This window comes from Kryptolebias marmoratus, linkage group LG12, assembly GCF_001649575.2.
Source record: "Kryptolebias marmoratus isolate JLee-2015 linkage group LG12, ASM164957v2, whole genome shotgun sequence".
NCBI classification, from domain to species: domain Eukaryota; kingdom Metazoa; phylum Chordata; class Actinopteri; order Cyprinodontiformes; family Rivulidae; genus Kryptolebias; species Kryptolebias marmoratus.
Window position 1 is genome coordinate 20316268 of NC_051441.1, and position 11755 is coordinate 20328022.

At 40.1% G+C, this 11755-nt stretch overlaps 1 protein-coding gene across 1 annotated transcript in view; it reads right to left on the minus strand.

Moving 5' to 3' along the window:
* The window catches only part of LOC108247082 (thyroid hormone receptor alpha), a 94977-nt gene that overhangs the window by 57516 nt on the left and 25706 nt on the right, over window positions 1–11755 (minus strand). Inside the window, exon 2 of the mRNA XM_017434958.3 lies at window positions 8309–9250. The gene's annotated coding sequence lies outside the window, so the exon portion shown is untranslated. The remainder of the gene's footprint in view (window positions 1–8308; window positions 9251–11755) is intronic.

An 11755-nucleotide genomic window follows, 5' to 3' on the forward strand; every position in this document is an offset into this window, starting at 1 on the left:
CCCCCACCCCCCCACCTCATCTCTCAGCCCACTGTTGGTGTTGTTCATTCAGCAGCAGAGGTCCGCGGACCGGCTGCAGCTGCATAACTGACCCTGCTGCCGGGAAACGCAGGAATAATCATAATGTGGCAGCCGGTCCTGCTGACAGAACAAGATCAGAATCCAGGCTGGTAATGGGACTGCCACAATAACAAACCGTAGTAGACCAAAATCAGATTAATCTGAATGAATGTCAGTTGATCAGGACGTTCATTAAATTGATGCCCTAGCACTTCTTAAAGGAATGCATATAAGTTGGCACCTTTCATGCTAGAGTTTTAAACTAAGATCATCCTACAATGAAAGAAATGGGTTTATAAATGTTTTGGTCGAACCTTGCAAAATGACGTGATGCAGAATTTCATGCGATGCTGTGAGACCTGACAAGTTGCATTAACGCTCAGACAATGTGTTAAGCATGGCTCTCAGCTACTGTCACACTAAATTGTAGCTTAATATCTGTAGGACTGACTGAGCTATAACCATTTTTGCGTAAACTACTGCCAATAAGCTGTGGAGGCCACAAGGGTGACTCCAAGGGTTAATCAGTTGTAGATATATATACGTCCAAAGATTACTTTCCGAGAGTTACTTTGAGATCTGCCCACTGGTTCATGAGATATTTTGTTAACAGAGAGGGTTGAAGCCAAAGTTTTGAGCAAATTGTAGCGCTCAGAGTACGTGCCGGTTATCAGTCTCGGCTACTACAACACCAATTTTTAGTGCCATGTCTGTAAAGCTGGTTAAGTTATAGTCATTTTTTGTGTTTGCCAAGGTCGCACATATGTGGCGGCCATCTTGAACGGGATTGACTTCAAAATTTAACTGGCCGTGGATGTAAATTCAATAATAAGTTCTGAGAGTTTCATTAAAAGCCACTCACTGGTTCGTGGGATATTTTACTAATGCTACAGACAAACAAATACACACACAGAGGCCCAGGCAAAACCATAATCGCCCTTTCACCTTCAGCAGCAGGTGATAATTACAAACAAGTTAAAAGACCTCATCTTCACTACGAGTCTTGCATTGGATTTCGCCAAACCCATTCTGTTATTGAACAGGCCTAAACTCTAGTCCTGCTTTCATCTCTCCGACGTCTCCATCCTCATCTCAACCTTGCCTTTTACAAAAACCTGCAAATCCTCCCTCAGATTCTCAGCCAACCAATCCTGATGTTATCTGGCCAAGTCGTTTCGAAAATGCCGTGGTATTGGAAATAAGTAATAAACCCTGAGCTAACCCGAATCCCACTGCTGAATACTTTGACCATACTGAGTCTGGAGAAGAGGAGCTTCAGTTTCGACGTGCTGAGGTTTTACGATTTCCTCTTGTCCAAAAACAATGATACCAGTAAGCCTGAAAAGGTATTATTCAACTGCGATTAGATATTAATGATTAAATGTCTAAATTGAATACAAATTTGGAATAAAAATATATTTTTGTCTCAAAACAAAAACAAAAACAAAAATCTGATGAAGGAAATAACAGTTTCCTTCATCAGCTTCATTATAAGCCGTTTTTGTTTTTACAGTAGTTGGCAGGCAACTACCACTTTAAATCTCACTTGGCTCATAGCTGGTAACTAGAAAACTTCTGAAAAAATTTAGAAGGGTTCCATGGTATACTGAGCAAAAAATATAAACGCAACACTTTTGTTTTTGCTGCCATTTTTCACGAGCTCAACTCGAAGAACTAAGACTTTTTATAGGCTTTTTTCTCCCAAATATTCACTTCTCCTTTGCCGAGATAATCCATCCCCCTCACAGGTGCGGCGTACCAAGATGCATTGGACAGCATGATTGTTGTGCAGGTGTGCCTTAGGCTGACCACAATTAAAGGCCAATCTAAAAATATGTAGTTTTATAACACAGCACAATGCCACAGATGACGTGTGCAATTGGCATGCTGACAGCAGGAATGTCCACCAGAGCTGTTGCCCGTGAACTGAACGTTCTTTTCTCTACCATAAGCCGTCTCTAAAGTCGTTTCAGAGAATTTGGCAACACATCCAACCGGTCTCACAACTGCAGAGATTTCCACACATTTGTGAACAACGTTTGAGAGGAAAAGGCCCGTTGTATACATAGTACAGAACTTAGATCTTTGAGTTCAGCTCATGAAAAATAGAAGCAAAAACAAAAGTGTTGCATTTATATTTTTGTTCAGTGTAGTTTTTGCCCAAAATTCCAACATAAGTTTATAATAATCTTTTTTTTTAGTCTACATTTTGATGTATGAACCCTATAGGAAGTGTCAAGGGAACGAAGATTAAAAGAAATGGTATAGCTGCCGCCAGAGCCTCATTATGGTACACACCCCTGTGTCTGTCACTCCCTGACTGCCAAGGTAACGAGAGGCAGGCAAACATGCAGACTGAGAAATAGGCCTTAAATAAATAGTTGCCGTGTGGAAACTAGAAGTCAAATTTTGAAAACCTGAACCAAGAGCGGCAGGAAACTCTGATCCCTTATGGAGAAAACCACGTGAACATTACATATGTAAATATTGATTTCTTCATGTTTCCTGTTTGATTTTAGAACATTTTTAATCATATGCTCATGTGATCCCATGTGGTAAAACGTGACCACATGGGATCACATGTAAAAAACATTAAATTCATGTTTTGTTTTGGGGTTTTTTTACCATAAGAGAAAACAGCTTTTTTAAGCTTACATATTTCTTCTTTATGTAGCAGATGTGACAAAAAAATCAAAAAGATGCTTCACTTCCAGGTTTGAAGGTAAAATTTTGAGCTAAAGGATAGCTGAACTATTGAACCCTGGGTGTTTCAACAGTACAATCACCCCAAACACACATCAAAACTGGTTTCTGAATAGATATATTGGAATAATAAAAATATCCTGGCTGAATTATGCCGTTGGATTTCCACCCTGGAAAGAGAACGGTTCAAAGAAATCATTAAAAATCCAAAATTCGTTTGACATTCATCCCCATGAGTGTATGTAAACCTCTGCTCCCAGCTGTACACAGCCAGGATTTTCCTCTCTTGATGTCGTCAGTGTTGCAACACCATGTTTCTACAGAATGCTGGAAAATTAAAAACACACCCAGGCTAAATGGAAAGAATTTCCTTGTTTTTGTTGGAGAAAACAAGAAGAGCGTTCATCTATCACTGCTGTGTTCATTGAAGGAGTACACCAATTTTTTCTAAACGAACAAAAAGGTTATCTCTCTGTTTTGCTTGTTTCGTTTGTAGATATATGAATCCTAAATGGGACTGAAAAGTATGGGCGATAAAAATAAATGTGATCGTCTTTTTCCCCCCAAGGAAGCGGATAAAAGAACCATTTGTTCAGGTAACGCACTGAACTCTTCTGCGGACATGCAATCCATGCAGAGCCACATACAAACTGAAACAGAAAACACTCACATATTCAGGCCTTTGGCTGGACACGCTCACACACACTCGGCATCGGCACAGCAGTATTCTCGTAGAGCCCACAGATGACTCATTCGGGGCCCTTCTTTCACGTACAAACTCGCAAACGCAACGAGACAATGTGATCTCATCCTGCTTTTTGTTGGCCCCACATGCCCTTTATTGCAGCAGCACTTCAACGGGACCACTTTGATGCATACATGACCTCATTCACACAGAACCACCCCCCAATCCCAGCTGTCTCCGACTCTCTGTGAGCCCGCCCAAAACTCAACCGGACCAGAAAACTTCAAACACGCCACCAGACGTTCAGCTCGTACAAGCTTCTGATCCCAAGGCTGGCTCTGCCTCCTATACTTCTTATACGTTGCCGCATGTCAGAGCCTCAGGTGGCGAGGCAGGGGGGGGGCTTGGAGTTGTCATGGCAACGCCAAGCAGAGGGAGGGCCCACGTGCCGGCGTTAGGATGTGAGGAGACTGCCAATGATGAAGGGTGTGGGACTCCCTCTGACTTAAAGAGGAGGGGGAGGGTTCCTGAGGTGAGGCCGGGACACTGATCTGCCTGGCTTTGTAATATCATCTTTACTAATGACTTCCATCCGTCCGTCGCAGCGTTGTTTCCACTTCTCTGTCTTCGCAGTTCATTCAAAAAGATCGAGCACTACGTCGGTCTTGAGACACGCATAAACAGTGAGCAGAAAAAGCGTAATGTTGTTGATATTCACGCTGCGAGACGTAGAAAATACATATTTGCAAAACGAGAGCGCCGCAGTAGTGCAGCCCATAGCATGACTGGATGAGGGCATTAGGAAATGTCATGGGGCGGCAGTGGCTCGGGGGGTAGGGGTTTGTCCTGTAACCAGAGGGTTGCAGGTTTAAACCCCTGCTCCATCCATTTCAGCTGCTGTGTCCCTGGGCAAGACTCTTCACCTGCCTTGCCTACTGGTGGTGGTCAAGGGGCTCGGTGGCGCCGGTGTAATGGCAGCCTCACTTCTGTCAGCTGTGTGTGGATGAATGAATGGGTGAATGAATGTAGTGTGAAAGCTTTGGGGTCCTATACAAGTGCAGGCCATGGTTGGTAAACGAGCTGTTCTTCTGTGAAGCTTTTTTTTTTGTACACAAGAAACACCTGACATTTACCTGATCAAATGAAGTACATATTAAAATGTTATTTCTAAGAACACAAAGATGTCATAATAGGTGACATCGATTATGACAATGTTGATTTTTTTAATTAAGCTAAAAATGGGTGTCAGCTTTTGCTCCTCCACATCGAGTGGAGCCAGTTGAGGTGGTTAGGGCATCTGGTAAGGATGCCCCCTCGATGCCTCCCTAGGGAGGTGTTCCAGGCGCCTCCAAGTAGAAGGAGAACCCAGGACACGGTGGAGAGACAGTGTCTCTTGGCTGGCCGGAGAATATCTTGAAATCCTCCTGGAAGACCTTGAAAAGGTGGCCGTGGAGACAGATGTCTGGGCCCAGGACCCGACTCGCGAACAAGCGGCAGATAATGGATGAACAATAATGAAAAACGTCACTTTTTATTTTCCTAAATGTTTCAACAACAAATTTAAAAGAACAGCTCATCTCCACGACACAATTCTGCGGCTGCAAGAGTGTTGGGGGTAGTTCTAAATGTTTTTAGAGATGGAGATTCTTCGAGAAGAAGAAAAACAAAATAATCATAGGAAGTTTTTTTTAAAGCTCCTTTGTTTCCACTGAATAGATGTTTGAGGAAAACTTTTCCACTAGAATCTGGGCTCATGTTTCATAAATTAACGTTGTGGTGGGCTAGTGTTGACTGGAGTTGTGATCTCATTTCCCTGCAGCTTCATTCTGTTTTCTCTTTAAGCTCTGTTTTGTTCAAACAACAATATTTTAAGTAAAAATGCCTAAAGATGCCTTGTTCTGGATAGGCAAAGCCATGTGATGCATTTTCTGCAAAAGAAGAATTTCTCACCACAGTTTCCTGCAGTTCTTACCAGAAACATCCTCAGAACATGTTGAATATTCAGGCTTTTTGCTTTAAACATACAAATAATGGGAGCTTTATTTTCTTTATTTGTCATGCTGTGGTTACAAGTCTTACCCTTTATTTTGTGGTGTACTGTAAAGCCCCAAGTTGACTGTAAACAAACTAAAATATAACTGCTGATTTACAATTTTGGAGGGAAATTAGTCATTTAGATGAATCAAATAATTAGCCACTTCTCGTCTAAGCACTTCTACAAGTTGAGGTTGTTCAAAAAGATATTTACAGCAATAATATACTAAATGTTCATAATTTCAAAGCTGCTGGAATATTCTTAAAATGCAAACCAAAACAAAAACAAAGGTAAGGTCCCAGAATAGGAGCTTAGCTACTATTTGTTGAAGTCTGTTTTCTTATGTGGCTTCAAGACTAACACCACAAAATTAAACAGCTGGCTGTAACTTTGCAATAAATACGACACTACTTTTTGCCAAATTACTGTGCGGCACAAACCAAAATAATTTTAGGATGGACGTGGCATAAAGTTTTGACCCATATCAGACCAGGCTGATTCGGCAGTAATGCTAAAGTATCGTACCAGCAGCTTAAAATGATTGTATTGTGGGGAAAATTATCGTATGCACCCAGTTTGCTTACTAAAGTGGCTCAGATATATCTCCTTCAATAGCACATTGTTATAGACAGCATGTTATAAAACATAACACATTTTTTACCTTTAAAAAATCTAACAAAACAGTTTAAAAAAGGGCCTGGTGTGGAGTACAGGATGGGATAATATGCAGTTCAAACAAGCTAGCGTGTTTTTTCTACACATCATATCACAGTTGTGTTTGGTAATGAATTAATTTAGACATGCAGTGAAGCGGTCAGTTATAGTACATTATGGAATTTTGGGGAATTATTGACTATACATCACGCAGAGGGCAAACATATTGTACAAATACAATATTTACTGTACGTCTTCACAGCTTGGTTTAGCTTGTAAGCAGGCTAAAAATGGCTAATTAAACAACAGTGATGTTTATTTGTTGCTGAAGGAAGGGCAGGTTTTTGAAATGCAATCAATCCAATATTGAGATTATTAAATAATATAGAAAAAAAAGATAAGGTATTGCTAAAGACATTAGTAATTTCAGGGGGGCATTCTGGGCTGACAAATTTACAAGTGGCAAAAAATAAAAAGTACATTTGTGCATACTGTCACTAATGATATTGCAACCTGGTACAAAACTAATTACGACTAGTTTCCCCTTTCAGGGCACCAAACTCTAAACACTGTTCTCGTTTTGTGACGACACTTTCTCAGACAATGTGACCCTTTTTAAATCTGTTAGCTAAGCGCTACGCAGCAGATAAATGCGCATCTCTTTGGTAAAGTCCATCTGATATAACCATAGAGATTTACACACTCTGTGGGCCGCTTTTCTTTAAGTGAAAGGTTTTATGAGACATTTTCCCCAAGATAATTTTATGGCACACGAGTTCCATTCGAGTTATTGACATTTACTGCACAGCAGGCCTTTTTGAGTCGCCTTAATCTCCCGTCTGTTTCAGCTCTGTAATGTGTGATATGACAGAAATGTCATTTAAATGTCAGATAACTATACACAGAAATGAAATATGCAATGAAAAGACTTTCTTTCTTATTAATAAAAAGGCAAGTGACGTGGCCATGTGAGAAACCCATGTACAATGTAGACAATTTTAAAAGAAATATTCAGGGGTGCCAATGCAGCCACTGCCTGAAATCCCAACATATGCAAATGTTCTTCTATAAAGCCCAATAGGGATTTGGGACTTACTTTTTGCAATAATCAAAGTTGACATTTTGATAACTGGAGAAGAAGTGTAAGGAGAAAATGGCAGAAGCGTCTGGTTGTCATGCAGAAATTTTTGTGTCTATATTGTTTATTGAAGGAAATATAAGAAGTTCAAAGGACCCTTCACTTCCAGTTTTGAGAAAAAGACTGAGCTCAGATACAACAGAATATTTGTGGGTGTACATGTGGCCCTTTGAGAGGATTTGAGAGAAAACCGTCCTATAGCAGTGAGAGACACTCTGGGCGTAGGAAGACAAAAATGTCCACCTTTCCATGTGTTAACTGTATAAGAAGTGTAAGGATTTTTTTAAATAATAAGAGTTAGTTTGCAAATAATTTGGGCAATTTAAGCAGCTCAAAAGTTAGCGCTGAAAGTTGTTACTAAGCTGAACATTTTGTGGGAAAATCTACAAAGATCATCAAATACAAAATGTGACTGCATAAAGATATTAAAATGTCAGTTCAGATCCAAAAAAGCCAACTTTCTGTGACCCATTTAAACTTTGAATGATGGTTCTACTGACAATTATAAATGAGCTGTAGAGCTCCAAAGAGGATTGGGTATTTTTCACTTATTTTGCCCCAAATCCCATTGTTGTTCTATTGGGAACTTTTTTTTGCAGTTTTTTGCAAATTTTGCCAACACCATATGATGTACTGGTACAAAACGTCACAGCACACTTTTCCCAATAGAGCCACATGTTTTGATGTATTTGTTTTGCATGGGTTTTTCCTCGAGCTGCAGGAGTAGTAGCAAATTAAAAATTGTGACGGTAGCCAAAGAATAACAGCTGAAAAGTCATAAGAAGCTTTGATGCTCATGTTTTGGCCCCCTTAATTATACTGCCTGTTCCAAACCAAGCACACAGAGCTAGTGAGTTTAGTTAGGGAAAAAAAAGAAAAAGTGGATAAATAATAGAAAAGGGTTATCTTTATGTCATCTTTATTTAGCTGCTATGGTTTATTTCCCTTTATTTGTCACTGTCCTAGTATATGAATCTTCTGTGAGGTTTTTAAACTTTGCATTTGATCTGCCACAAAATTCTTTAAGTCTTACCTGAACGGGAAGAACAGCCGACGAGGCTCTCGAGAACTTTTTCTGCTTCTTGCGTAGTTTTACGTCTACAAAGGCTTTGTGCGGTGAAAAGTAAAGCCTAGGCCCTCCCAAACTCTTGTGGGCTACTGCAGGCTTATTCAGTGCTTGGATTGTGAAGCTTGTTCAGTGTGGAGTCCATAAAGCCATGTTTCCTGCCGGGTGGCACGTCGCTTCTCTGGAGGGGGTCCCTGGCTACGGTTTTTTGCCCCTAAGGCAAAGGGAGAACGCCGGTGCAATTCGTTACCTGCTGGACAGATTAAAGCCTCACGGTGAATGCTGCTGTCGAAAGGCTCTCCTGGGTCCACAAGGTTTCGAGGATCCAAAACTCTGTGACAACTGAGGTATAAATCTGCCTGGCAGGTTCAACGAGTAAAGGGTCGAGGCTGTAGTTTGTGTGTAGCCGCCTCCCTCCGTCCAGCTAAAACATTTGTCTTCTGGTCCAGGCTAACAGGGATCGGTACAATTAGCAGCTTTAAAAAATGGCTTGAGGTTCCACGTCAGTGCTGGTCATCGGTTGCAAGGGCTTGGACGATAAAGCAGGTTTGCATGAAGAATAAAACAGGTTCAGTTGGTGTGTTTTAGCTCCTTGTTACAATCACTAATGGAGGTAGGCAGTGAGAGGGATTCCCTGAGGTAAAGTAGAAAAAAGGTGCTTGAAGAGGCAAAACAATGAGAAGAAATTGAAAGCAGATAAAAAGTTGCTGCTTGTTCCTTTTCTAGTTTCTTGGGAGGTGGGCAGCAGAAGGGTTTTGTTTTTTGGTTTTTTGTTTGACTAGGCTGTGGCAAGACGGTGTGTTTGTTACGCTTAGTGTTTCTGCAAAAAGAATACTGATGATGATCCGAAAAAGAGACGAGGCTCGGCTCTTCTTAACAGGAACAGATCAGTTTCTCCGAGATGTCCGCCTGGGGAGGAAGAGACAAAAAAATAAAATAAATAAATAAAAATGAAATCAATTACAACAACCGTAAAATGGCTGATGGACAAGAATTGGGTTTGTGACAGTCACGAGCATGAGCTCAAGTCGCAAATGAGTCCTGAAGAACTGCCAGTTTGGTTGGCAAATGAAAGTGTTACCCTAATCATTAATGGATAAAATCAAGATGAACACACGTATTTAACAGTGACGAGATCAGATCAGACTAAAATATGGTTTTGTGGGAAGGCAGAATGAAGTAGGAAGATATCCGAAGACCCCAGGATGATAGTACAACTACCTTCTTGGGTGCTGTTTTATGAAACTAAAGCAAACACATGGGGAAAAGGGAAAAGGGTGACAGGTACCGCTAATAACACACACACGAAGAGACATTCGGACATCCTGATTTCTGATGCAAAGGTAAGCATAGTAAGGCTAACATCAGACCCAGAGCTACCGGTGTGTTAAAAAAATCTATTAAGTGTTCAGCTAACGTTACCAACCAGAGAAGGAAATTCATTTTTAATGGGACTCTAATAAACCTTTGACAAACACGTTCCAAAAAAGCCAGCAGGTGTTGAATAAAATCAGAGATTTTTCTCTGTTTCTCACGTCACACTGGAGCCTTCAGTCTGTTGGAAACAAGAGGAGATAAATGTTTTAAAAAGTTTATTTTATATAAGATGTAAATCTAGCTCTCAGTGTATGGCACATTCTAACCTAACCATTTCATAGCAGATTACTGCGCCAAGTGTCTACATCTGAGTTAATAGAGATCGCGAAAAATGAAAGGGAAACCTGAAAATACACTCGTATTTTAGTAGACAAGATGTACTGCAGGTTTAGCCAACTAAAACTAACCAATTACTTTTTAGTCAAAAGACTGTGGCTAAAACTGAATCGAAATGTGTTGCCAAAAATAATCAGTGGAAATACTAACCACCTAAAGAAAGAGGGAGAGATATGGACATCTGATGCAGAAACACATTCAGTGCCTTTCCGAAATGTGATTTTAAGTTCATTAAAGATGCTAACAAAACCAATAATTTCACACATTTCTGTTGATTTGCAATTTACCAGATTAAAAAAAAACAAAACCAGAATCTCCAGATGCCCAAGCTGCTCTGAGGCTGTAGTTGATACCGAAAGCAGATGTTGATTTTCAACGCTCAACGGAGCATGTTGGAATACTAAGAGCTAATGAGAAACTGTAGCTGATGTCAAGGATTATACATTTTTATGAGTAGTAAAATATCTAATGAAAGTTGAACTGGTTATAGTCATGCATGAGAGTTTGGGGGATCCCAATGACTGCAATCCTTGAAGTGTCAACCGTGTTTTTAAGGGTCAACAGGATAAGCAGCAGTCATAACATGACTTTGACATTTGTCAAAAATGCTTCCATGTCACAGTTTTATGGATGTCTCAGTCTAAATAAGAGTAGCAAACTCATCAAGTCAAGTTGCTCTTGCTGTGTTAGTGTGATTTTATTTGTAATTTTGGTTTATCACACTTTCTTTTAATGTCTCAGTAACTTCAGATACAGTCAGTAATCTCTCACATCATAGTCGTGTTTTGTTGATCTGTTCTTCAGCTTCAACATCTGGGTCCCAGTCCGAGGTCTACCTATATACTGTCGTTGGTTTGATCTGTGAAGGTCTGGGTCAGCATATATTTCCTTGTGTGTTCTCAGTCATTTATATACCGACGAAACCTACGGAATAGTGGTTCCCTCTAATCCCACACTATTTTTAGAACGAGGTGCCTCTCCATGTGTTTTTGTTTTTTAAAGATGGTTTGCTACCTATTTGAGGCTTGAGGTTTGAGTTCCAAGCACCTTAACTGTAATGAGCTGATTGATATTTTGGCCAGCTGATCTCCCGTGTTCCCTCCCCTCCCTCTCGAGGGTGATTAGGGTTTCTGATGGCCTGGTCCATGTGCAAGTCACACGAACGAAGGCGCAAACTGAAGTGAAAGTGATTGGGGATTACGTTCAGTAATACAATGTCCTGGAAATTTGAAACCTGACACCACCTCAGCAAATTCCAAGAGATCAAATAATAAATAATATGAATAATAATTTAACTTTAGGAATTTGCCATGCCCTCGATGACTGAGAATCTACACCAGCCCATTCTGTTAAACACGATTCTTAAATAACACAAGTAGAAACAATCCATGCTAAACTAAAGGGTTAGTATCTCACAAATACTCCAATGAGGTACTGAAGCTGGATATACAGGTGCTGGTCATAAAATTAGAATATCATGAAAAAGTAGATTGATTTCAGTAATTCCATTTAAAAAGTGAAACTTGTATATTATATTCATACATTACATACAAAATCATATATTTCAAATGTTTATTTCGTTTAATTTTGATGATTACAAATGACAACAAATGAAAATCTCAAATTCATCATATCAGAAAATTAGAATCTTGTGAAAAGGTTCAAAATTGATGGCACCTGGTACCACACTCTAATCAGCTA